The sequence below is a fragment of the Zootoca vivipara genome, chromosome 8, assembly GCF_965207765.1.
Source record: "Zootoca vivipara chromosome 8, rZooViv2.hap1.1, whole genome shotgun sequence".
In the NCBI taxonomy this organism is placed as follows: Eukaryota; Metazoa; Chordata; class Lepidosauria; order Squamata; family Lacertidae; genus Zootoca; species Zootoca vivipara.
The window spans coordinates 39,345,976-39,358,256 of record NC_142591.1 but is presented as its reverse complement, the minus strand read 5'-3'; positions in this window follow the sequence as shown (position 1 = coordinate 39,358,256).

Below are 12,281 nucleotides of genomic sequence, written 5' to 3'. Positions count from 1 at the left end.
AGGCTAACAACAGACCTTAATATTTCCTCTGTCCTCTTTCAGAGACACTTTCTTTCTCCAGTCTGTGTTATCATTTTACATTCCTATCCTCCTCCTTTGGGCATACTTTAGCAGAACAGGAGGTCAATAAAAGGTTTTAATTACAGTACATAGCTTCATATTAATTTTTCTAAAATGACCACATAGTTCAAAAGGGGTGGAGGACTCTGCTTCTAATTTTTACAGCTTGTATGCAAAGGTACTGATGACTAACACAGCCCTAGTAAAGCTAAGAAATCTATGCAAACACTGCACACTGCCTCCTTAACTTCATTTTCTTTCTTTATTGAGAATAGATCATTAGTGTATTTACAATGATTTTTAAATACAATATTTATTTACTGACAGGAATACTTTCATGTAGGTTCACAGATCCTCACTCTGTCTAGCAGCAAACTTGAGTAATTAAGTGTTGCTGATCCATTTGGAAGTGAGGAGTCCACACCAAAAAACAAGGAAATGGTTTCTACATACCTGGGGACTCATTGAACATGTCAAAATATAAAGAATGTATGGGGAACCTTTGTCCATCTGGATGTTTCTGAACAATTCCTGTCATCCCTGACCATTGACCTTGCACGCTTGGGCTGGTGGGAGTTGGAGATCAGCAACACCTGGAGGGCCAAAGATTTCCTATCCATGGTACAAAGTGCGTAATTTAAAAGAAAATTGGGGGGGGGGTTAATGGCAAGAACTGCTTTACAAGAACCAGTGAATTTACAGAAGGTTGATGGCTGTTGAATGCACAGACTGGCGACACAGGGAGGGGAGGTTTCCTAAAGCAATGGTGTCATTATTCCTAACATTGGTCATGATGGCTAGGGACTTATTGAAGCTGGAGTCCAACAACATCTATAGGGACAGACTGTTAAATAAACAGTTGGGAGCAGTAGGAGACGCAGAATATTCATGTGTCAGCTGAAAACAGCTGTCCCTCTTCTGTCTCTGAAAAAAAGGGGAAACTGGAGGGCAGGAAAAGAGAGGGAAGTGACCTGTTCAAGTCCCTGGTGGCTTAAAGTAAGAATCCAGGAGTGAGGATTAGGGATGGGCAGTGTGGTTGGAAGCTATTACCAATAAATGAATAAATGAATAGTTTTTTTTTCATAAGCAAGTCCCAATGTATTCAAGGGAGTTTACAGCCCAGTGTGTTTCAGTTTATAACGTAGCACTGCAATCCTGGAAGTGTCTACTCTGAAGTAAGTCCCACTGAGTTCAGCAGGACTTACTCCCATTTAAGGATGTGTAGGATTGCAGCTGCAACCCACCAAACATATCTGGTTTTATGAATCAGAAAGAAACTCTGATGCAAACAAGACATTGGTTCTTTGACATAGTACAACGCAAACATATTTTCATCATATGAAACCATAATAAAGTGAATTAAGTTCACATACATCAAATTCTGAGTGGAGACAGAAATGGCATTTCCTTCCCCAAATTCAGCAAAGTTGAAGTACCTCCAATACATGTGGTACTTGTACAGCTATGGCTATTTTCAATTAATCACTCATGCCTCGAGGCACTCTAGATGTAGGGTATTAATTCAAATAAACAACGATAGAATAAGTCTCTGTGCTATAAGAAATCTATGTGCTACTAGATATCTGTACAAGGTATATAAATGTAATGGGTCTTACCTACAGAAGAGGAGTAGCTTTTCTCCATTTATTATTATTCTGTGTGTGATTACATCTGAGCATTTATCTACAACCTCAGACCCAGAGACTGAATATAGCATCCCAGACCTCCCTGTCAGGCTCTAAGAGTTCTCCCCAGGCCACACCGTTCACTGGTCCTGCTTCATGCCCCCAAATATTTTACCTGGGTAGAACTCCAGTAATGCCCTTGCTTGCCTAGATGGACAGAGAGCAGTGTGTGTAACAACAACAACAACAACAACAACAACAACAACAACAACAACTTATTTATACCCCGCCCATCTGACTGGGTTTCCCCAGCCACTCTGGGCGGCTTCCAACAAAATATTAAAATACAATTGTACCAAGGTGGATTTTAAATCTGTTGCTCCACCCACTTTTGCCTCTGGCCCTGCCCACCACTGACATGGGAATATAACCTTTGGGTTGAAAAGGGTTCCTCAACCCTGACCTACAGCATATCACACAATCACAATGATAACAACTCCCTGCTCTTTCCACACACACCCAGCACCCACAGTTTTCATCCTTGTGACTTTATCAGCATTTCTTGAATTGCATACCTCACCATCTTATTTTTAAATGCTATACAAAAAGACTTGCATAGATTACATTTATTGGACCTTTTCCCACCAAAGGAAGTAAAAAATGACTTTTCAGATGGAGTTGTTAATGTGACTTTTATCCATAGTTGTGTGTCTTATTCATTCTGGATCTATTTGGCCCTAAAACTTATCAAGGATCTAATGTATTATGCATTGGAAAGCCATAAGCACATTACATGTGAGATGTAATTTGTATGATATGTAGCAGGCCAATGGACTATGGCAAATAGGGATGCCATAATTCTTTACTGGTGCTTTTGCTTCCAGAATGCAATGATGTGCCCTGCCCTGCCCTGCCCACCCCCAAAACACCGTTTGAGAGCTTTCTGTAGGCTGCAGCTGCTGGTAGCTTCCACTTGTCATTTGGGTGAGCATATTGGATTGGTTCTTGTCAGTGAGATCGCCTACCAATGGCAAAGTTTTTCCATCAACAGTAGAGCTCGCCTGACAGTAGAGGCTTGCAGAGGCCAGCAAGACTAGGCAGAGGGACACCTCCAACACAGCCATTCAGGGGTTTGCATATGTATTTGACCAGAATGAGAATACTGTAATGGATATAACTAATCTGATAAGTTTTGTATCAACAGTGATAAAGGCATGAAAATAAACAGTGCTAGTGCTGCAACTTCAGAATTCATTCTCAAGTCACAAATTAGGGGAAAGAGACCCAGGGAAGGTCCTGTGTCCTGCATGTAGTTTTCTATTTCTAATAAGTGAAGGAACAAATGATCACATATTGTGGTGACGTACAGGATGTCGCGAGGATAAGCCTCCTCCTCTTTCCCACAGCTCTGATCCTCATGTCATCCTTGCCCTTACAAAGCACAACAAAGAGGAGAAAAATATAATTAGTGCAGAGGCCCTGATCATGCTCCCGAGTCCAGTGCAAATACCTTTTCCTCCCACATGAAATAAAAGCCAGCTGTTTTCATGGTAGAGAAGTAATCTTCTCACAGGCTGCTGTGGCATGTACTCCACAAATCTGTATAGGAATGGAAGACAATTCAGGGCAGAAGCAATCTGCAGCCAGAAGCACATCTACAAGCTGCCCTCATAATATAGCTTTTATATGCTCCCATCATTCCAGTTATACAATGAAATAAATAGCATTGAAATCTATAGTCAAACAAGCGTTATTAAAAACTCTGTGGGAAAGAGGACAAAAAGCTAAAGGGAACTAATGGAAGAACAGCAAAACACTTAAAAGAAAAAGGGTATTCCAACCAAGGATGGGGTGACAAAGAGAGGAGTGGGGAGACAGATATATTTCCTTAGACAGTGAGGAAAGGTGCTCTTGGCAATAAATTTCCAGCTGAACCACTTTCCTGAGAAGCAAAGACATTGTTGCATAGTGATTTCCCACTAATCCCATAGTTCAATGTATGCATTGCCAACCTGGTTCCTTCCAAATGTTTTGGACAACAACTGCAACCAGCCTGCAGGCAGTTGTGCTAGCTAGCAGTTGGTGGGAGTTGTAGTCCAAAACACCTGGAGGGCACTAGGTTGGCGAAATCTGGTTTGATTTGTTCCAGTGTCTGGGAGAATAGATTCCTGAGGAAATTGGAGTTGTGATTCTGTTCCACAAACTTGTTAAACTGATCAGCATCAGTCACAGTTTCTATCTCAGTTCTTACCGTCTCAGAAAACCATCCTCCAGATACCCCTCATTTCCAGTTTCATTATTGAATGACACCTGGAATCCATTTAGGGGTTTTTGTTGTTGTTGTTGTTGTTGCTTTTCATTTCTAGTTATCCTCACAGGGCATGAATGAAAAAAGTCACTATAGGTTGAAAATAAGCCTTAAAAATACACGTGAAATACTGAAGAAATTAATGAGCTCAAAATGCTACCTGCCTACTCAGTTGAATGCAATGTCTGTTTTGATTTCAACCAGAGTCCTGGTTTGTAAGATGAGGCCAGAGGCTGCCCAATACGTTTTCAGGTTGAAGAGCAAGTGGTGCCTCCCCAAAATCAATGTATTTAGTACCCAAGGTTGCCAGATTATATTGGTATCTAGGGCTAGAAAATGGCTAGAAAATGTTGCAGCAACTAGACATTAATTTCGCTCGTGAGGATAAATAATCCCATGGATAGTTCTAAGCCAACAGGCACATGGTCAGCCAAACCAGTTGCTATGGCAACAGCCCAGTGCTGACTATATAAGTGATTAAGCCATGTCAGTCTGTCCTGGAGTTACTGAAGCAGTTGCTGGAGCAACTGAGATACTTTGTACTTGTAAGTATCTGTATCTACAAAGGCCGATATGTATGCATCTCCATCTGGAACTGTTTTACTGAAGCCTTTTCTTCTGCAACAGTTAACTATTTGGAGCTTAAGGTGCCTCTGTGTGGTGGTTGGAACAGGTGGCAAATTCCACTGAGTGGGTATCTCACCTCAGAGTCCCAGCAGAAAACCTCCACAGTATTAAAACATTTTAAAATTAACAATTTGCTGCCCTTTCATAACCCAAAGCACATGTTTTAAAATCATGAAGGAGCAGCAGAATCCCCAATCAATTAACAGGCAGCCCAAATGGATGCTGAAATGGTCAAATCTGCTCACCAAAAACAAACAGTGGTGAGGCTGGATGGGCCTCTCATGTATGAAATTTCACAGTTTAGATGCCATGACTGAAAAGCCTTTGTCAGAGTGTTGGGCTAGGACCTGAGAGACCTGTTTTCAAATTCCCACTCAGCGATAAAGTTCACCGGGTGACTATGGGTCAGTCACTGTCTCTCAGGCTAACATACCTAATAGGGTTGTTGCGAGGATAAAGTGAGAAAGAGGAGAGCCATGTCTGGCCCCTTGAGTTCCTTGAAAGGTAAAGGTAAAGGGGCCACTGACCTTTAGGTCCAGTCGCGGACGACTCTGGGGTTGCGGTGCTCATCTCGCTTTATTGGCCGAGGGAGCCGGCGTACAGCTTCCAGGTCATGTGGCCAGCATGACTAAGCCGCTTCTAGCAAACCAGAGCAGAGCACACAAACGCCGTTTCCCTTGCCGCCGGAGCGGTACCTATTTATCTACTTGCACTTTGGCTAGGTTGGCAGTTGAAAGAGAGGTGGGATATAAATGTAATTTTTTAAAAATGGTTGTAAATGACCTTTTCCTCTCCCTTTAACAAACCCATTTTCAGTTCATTTTCTGATGGACCATGTTTAAGCAACTTTTTGTTTCTCTTTCCTTTTAAAAATACCTTTCAGATCTGAGGGCTGCTTCCCAAGAAATAGCATACATAATATATTTAACACCCACTGACTTCAGTGTGAGTTTGTTTTTCAGATTCTTAGGAAATAAAGTAAATGAAGTAAATATTATTCTATCCAATATTGCATGAAATTACATAATCCTCGGAGCAAGAAGTGGTTCCCAGACTTATCTGAACTATAACGCTGAAAAAGAAAAGCATGGATATTTCCCAAAATAAACTCTCTTATGTAGCTAGTTTGCTGTAACAGAACTTTGGCATTGTCTGCAATTGCATGTACTGGGCACCAAAGCTGAACTAAAACATGAGCAGTGCACATTTAATCAGTGTTACTTGCTACAAAATCAGGACATAGATTCGGATACCATGTTACCACCTTTGAATGAGTGCTGATGATAGTTCTTGTTTTCTACTCTAGCATTAATTGAGGGTCAAACTACACACAGCACATACATTCTGTGGTTGGAGCCCCACACATCTTTTTTTTATAACAACTAACAGACACAAGGTGTTAGTGGGATCAGAACACAGCATTAGGGAATGGGACACTATCTTCTTGCCCCCAGTGTTGTGACCTAGTACACACCCCAACACTAAGCTGCTATGAGTCATGTGGGAATTATGCCCTCTGAGAGGACATGCCAGGGGGATCGGCATACATCAGAACCCTTTTCCAGACATTAGGAGGGGAGATCTGTTGTCATATTCCCACTTCTCCGCTATCATGCTAGCAAACCTATGGTCCCTGGGAGGGTGTCTCAGAAGATCTCAGATCAGGTATATCTGATCTCCCACTCCAACACTGGAGGAGGCGGATCCAATGATGGCTTCTCCTTTCTACCACTGTGGCAATGCCTGAGGTCCTGCTGACGTTGGAGCTCCAATATAAGGCCAAAAAGGAGGTCTGCCAGGGTCTATTTGGGGGAATGCTTGGATTGGACTGGAAAAGATGCACAGCCTTCTCTGCTACCCCCCCCTCCATGCACAAAAATACACACACATTTGCAAACTGGGAAGAACTGCCTTAACTCTCAGGAGCTAACATAAATCTACGTGTGTGTGTGCGCGCGCCTCGGGTTACAGACGCTTCAGGTTACAGACGCTTCAGATTACAAACTCTGCTAACCCAGAAATAGTACCTCGGGTTAAGAACTTTGCTTCAGGATGAGAACAGAAATCCCCACCTCAGCTAATAGTAGGTTGGAAGGGACATGGACCAGTGTCACTGTATAGGTGCAAAGCATTAGACTTTCTCTCCATAATGTACAGTTATAATTTTTTGTTACTATTAACCAGCCTTCATCGAAAAATTCTAGGACTGTGTACAAAAGTGTGAATAAAAACTAATTCACACACAACCCAGAAATACAATTTAAGCCCAAATATAAATGTAACAAAATACAAGAAGACAAAAATTGATTAAACTGAAGCAACCAAAGAGCAAATTAGAACAAACAAAAAAAAATCTATAGTGCTAAAATGACCGAATTATCCCTCTCTGCAGCCAGCTGTTTTCGGAATAGAAAGAAGTCTTTTCCAGTCTGGGAGAACTGCACTGGGAGGGCAGGATTGCCAACAATCAAGTGGAGGAACATTTTGTCAGTGCAACTCAAGCTCATGTGACCATCCTCCTCCAATGCTTCTATTCCATTGCACCACCACCCCTCTCCTCTGCCACTTGTCCCTATACCAGACCTTTCTTGAAGATTCCTTGGATCCCAGGAGACACTTTCAGAGAAACTATAGTGAGGAATGACAGGCCAAAATTCCCAACTGTGTGAGACTTTCAGTTTGCATTACCTTGGGAAACAAGCCCATACTTTTTCATCCCAATTTCTAGCAGTTGAATGTGCATATTGCACATGATGTGCCCCTGGGCAATTGGAGTATTCTAACTGTGGTGTTTGATCTGTGATAGTTCTTTCATATACAGCTCATGAGATGATGAACATGCATTTGTGAACAATTCCACAGACACTTGACTAACCAAAGACAAGCCTGTATGCTCAGTGCTCATGAAGAGCTGCGATTTCAGATCTGGTTTTATGAATTATGAAATATGAAATATGAATATCATATGGCCAACCATATTTTAAGCTGGGACATTTCTGTCATGAAATAATTTAATTCTTGTATTTCTCTGGAATTATGCACATTTAATAAAATCATATAACATCCTTCAAACATTTCATTTTTTAATGTGTTTCTTGTGTGCTGCTGTTAAATGTGACCCTTTTAAAATTTAAAATGTCATAAATACTTGGAGCTAGGTAAAAGCTGTGTTTCTCAGCAGCCAAATATACTGGTTTGTAAAGCAATTACTGTTGTAATGCAATGTGCACATTAATTGCCTGGAATAAATCGTTGAACACTACTGTAGCAAACTTTTAGTTTATTATTATACACACAAAGCTGTTTTCTACTTTTAGCCACATCTTGGAGAGGCAACAAATTTACAGAATGCAGCCTACTAAAAAACTGCTTTTAAGAGGAAGGGAAATGAAATTTATATTAGGAGGAGGAGGAGAAATGAGTGGTGGCATTGTAATAAAAATTAAATGCAGTTCAATTTGCTTTTAATTTAGCAGATGCCTTAAGAATGCCATGCTCAAACTTAGGAAAAAAATAACTGGCATTTGTATAATACAAAACAAACTTCTCATACTCATTATGGTTTAGTAAGATATAAGTGCATACTGATGAGAAATATTCAAACACACATATACACACCAGATCTAGGATTCCTCTTAGGTATGTTCAATTTGCATAAAATTAATATTTATAACTACACATATTTTATTTGCATGATTTTACAACTGCAGTTCTATACACACCTCAAATTAACTCCTATTGAACTCGGTGATGTTACTTCTGAATAGTGGTTACATACACATGGCATTTTATTATTGATCTTGAATCAATGGAAACTGAGTACCAGTACTAGTTTTTCTACATTGCAGTACACACACAATCTAAATCTATTACATACTAGCTGGCCTGGCCATGCGTTGCTGTGGCTCAGTCTGTTAAATGGACCCTCAGAGTCCCCCTTCAGACACCTTCAGAGTCCCCATTCATTTTTTTTGAAATGTTTTACACATGTTCTGTTTACACAGGCTCATCCCTGTGACTCCGCCCACCCTGACCCGACCCATGAGCTATCCCACTCCCTCCTCCCCCCACCCCCAGCTCATCCCTGTGTTTGTCCCAACCTATGAGCTAAGCCGCCGCCTCCCCCCACCCCCTGGCTTATCCCTATGTCTACCCATACCCTGTCCCGACCCATGACTTATCCTGCCCTCTCCTCCCCCCACCCCTGGCTCATCCCTGTGATTGGCCCCACCCTGTCCCGACTCATGACCTACCCCACTCCCTCCCCCCCCATCCCCTACCCAGGTGAGCCCCAACCTGCACTCGGCCCAGTCTGCAAAGCCAAGGCGAGATGCTGTGGAGAGAGAAGCTTTCCTGGCTGCAGTACTAGTGTAGCCGTCACTAGAGGGCACTGTGTTGCAACCTCTCATGTGCTCCCAGCTTCCCCGGCTGTCTGAGTTTTGTGTTCGGGAATAGTGGGTTTTACCTACTTTACCTGCCATAGGTCTGACCTCTGTCCAATCTAAATGCATGCAAACACTCGCATATTCGCATATGACATTGTGGCTAAATTGGAACGCGATCGGGAAAGCGGTTTTGGAGAAAAGTGGGCATTAACAAACATGGACCTTCTACATTTATATATATATGGTTTTTTATTTTTATTTTTGCCCCTGAAAAGCACTTCTTGAGCACTGGTTTCATTCTGAAAATAAAAGCTAATTGCAGATTGATCCGGCATCACCTCATAGTGTATTCAGTTAAAAAACATATTTAATTGGTTTGCAGCTCATCAAAACTAAAAATGCCTTCGCAGTTCATCAAAACTATCCAGCAATATCAAGTTGTAGGAAAACTGGTGCTGTTAACAGTAATCCTTCTAGCTGGTTAATTGGTTCGGCAACTTCCATGCACAGGACGTGTGATGCTAATTATTTCCCCCAAGAGTTAACTGATAACTAATCAGAGGCAGCTACAGTTGCAAATGGCAACAAAATTTCTGTGAAAGGAAGAGGAGCAGATTTGCTCAAGTGTGTTGCAGGTAGAAATACTGTTTGTAATGAAGTGAGAGTAGTAGTTTACTTGCACGAATTAACAAATAAGAAAGTTTTGAGAATTTAAATTCTAGATTAAAATTGATTACTTAATTGAGAAGGGGATTGTAACAAAAACACTGGGGCCTAAATTGAATAGTAGAGTGCCTGGTATCTGGTGGGCAGACCAAAGCACTCATCAGGAGAGCTATGAGATTCAGGTGATGGTCAGATGCCTTGTCAATCCCAGCAGGTATATAACAGGAAAACCTGGCCTGCGGCCTGCCCTGTTATATACCTGCTGGCCACAAAAGGTTTACAAGGCTCAGTTATTGCAAAAAATTTTCAATGTTAATGTCATGCATTTTTTAAAATCACCATGGTATTTAACAATCATATCTTATGTTCTTTAAAGGAGAAATTGTGAACTGAAGAATTTTAAATACCCATCATCATCCTTGGCTTCATATATACCAAGATTGTAATCACCACTTCCTTCTTTACTCTATTGGGTTATCTGCAGGGAGCAAAAGGCATGAATAACCTAATCAAGAGGAGGGCTTTCAAAAACCTATCAAGTAACTACAGCCACCGTTGTGGATGGCAGGACCAGGAATCACTTTGAATTGAAATGTTGACAAAGAGCATGAATAATTCCAGATTGAGCAAAACTGCATTTTTGTACTACAAACTAAACATCTTTTCACAATTTTGATCCATAAATAGCCCAACTTTTAATTCTCAAAGTCATTTGTGATCTTTATCATGTTTGCATTTTTACTGTATAAAGGTATAACAATCTGTGTCCACAGAGCTCATGGTAAAGAAGCACTTGAGATACACTACCAGTACATAATAGTCATTTTAAATCTGCAAATTGCACGGAAGCAGCAAGTGCAGCAGTTATGTCACAAATTTCTCTCAATGCGAGAACTAACACGGTATCTACAGTGGCATGTCCTGTGCTATCAAATTTGATTCATACCTCACTTCAGTCAGAAGCAGATTTAAGGGAGCAAAACTGGTTCAGTCACACTGGATGTGGAGCCTCGGGGGCACTTCAGGAGTGCTGCAACTATGATGTAAAATGGAAGGCGAGAGGTGGGGGTGACCAATTTTGGCCTTGCACAGGGAGCTGCTGAAATTTGAGACTCCAAGGTCTGCTACTGATTCAGTAGTCTCCATTGAGCCAATGGATCATCCCTGGTACTGGCCTGGTGACAAATCACACAGTCAGGACCATAATGCTCGAAGCCACTTCCACAGCACTTGTGGGCTTAATATACAAACAGTTAACTCAGCATTTAGGAAGTGATGCACAGACAAAATCATTTGCAGAATTAGGAGCCAAGAGAAAACATTGCAAAGAACTCAGATAACATGGTGATGAATGCAGCATCATGAAAGTAAATCAATAGAAATACAGCAGTAGAAATATGCCCATTACCTTCAATATAACGGTAACTACTGCAAAATGTTCAAAGCTGCAGTGCTAGTCATTTTCAGATGGAGAGAAAGGACCCATCAGCAGGTTATAGAAACAGAGTGCATGTGTCAATAGGCTGCTCCTAAGTCACCGTACCAGTTCTGTCAGGGACTTAGGGAGAAATTATACATCATCCATATTTTTATCTATACCTACCTATCTGTATACCAGGACACGGGTGGCACTGTGGTCTAAACCACTGAGCCTAAGGCTTGCTGATCAGAAGTTCCCATTGCTCGGTCCCTGCTCCTGCCAACCTAGCAGTTTGAAAGCATGTCAAAGTGCAAGTAGATAAATAGGGAATCTGGCGGGAAGGTAAACGTTGTTTCAGTGTTCTGCTCTGGTTTGCCAGAAGCGGCTTAGTCATGTTGGCCACATGACCCAGAAGCTGTACGCTGGCTCCCTCAGCCAATAAAGCGTAATGAGCGCCGCAACCCCAGAGTCATCCGTGACTGGACCTAAAGGTCAGGGGTCCCTTTACCTTTTTACCTATCTGTATGGTGTGTTTTTTGTGTGTGTGCATGTACGTGTGTGCATGCATGTATGCATGTGTGAAATTGTATTCAGCATGCATGGAGGGTAGATTTAACCCTTTCCTGTCTCACAGCAGTCCTGAGAAAAACTCTTCTGACACTGCAGAGGAAGCACTCTCTCTTCCACATTGTTGCCCCACAATGCACCTGCTGCTATGACTGAGTGGTTAGGAAACAGCTATGTTGATTTTAATTCCAGAAATGGCCTCTCTCCTACCCTGTACAAAACATTTTTTGAGGCATGCTAATGGTGAATCGACATCTTCACTGCTTCCACTGATGGGGATCAAACCCCCATCTCCTGCTACTCAACCCTATGCAGTAAGCCACTAGAGGTTGTTGCTATATGGTGGCTGGCCCTGTTTCATGTTCTGTCCTCTCCTCTTGGCCATTCTGCAGAAGAGTTTTTCCCCTGCCCAGGTGGACCTTGAACCCACTTTCCAGGGGTTCTCCTCAGGCACTCCACAAGAGTCTCTTCAGGCACCCCATATGGGTACCATGCAGTGTGCCTTCTCCTTCATCTCCTTTTTATGTTGTACTTCAAAAACAGTTGAGTTATAAGTATTTAGACCCCTGTTAGCAGGTATGGTTGGGGACTGCCAGTAGCAGGACCACTGGTAGTTGTGCCGC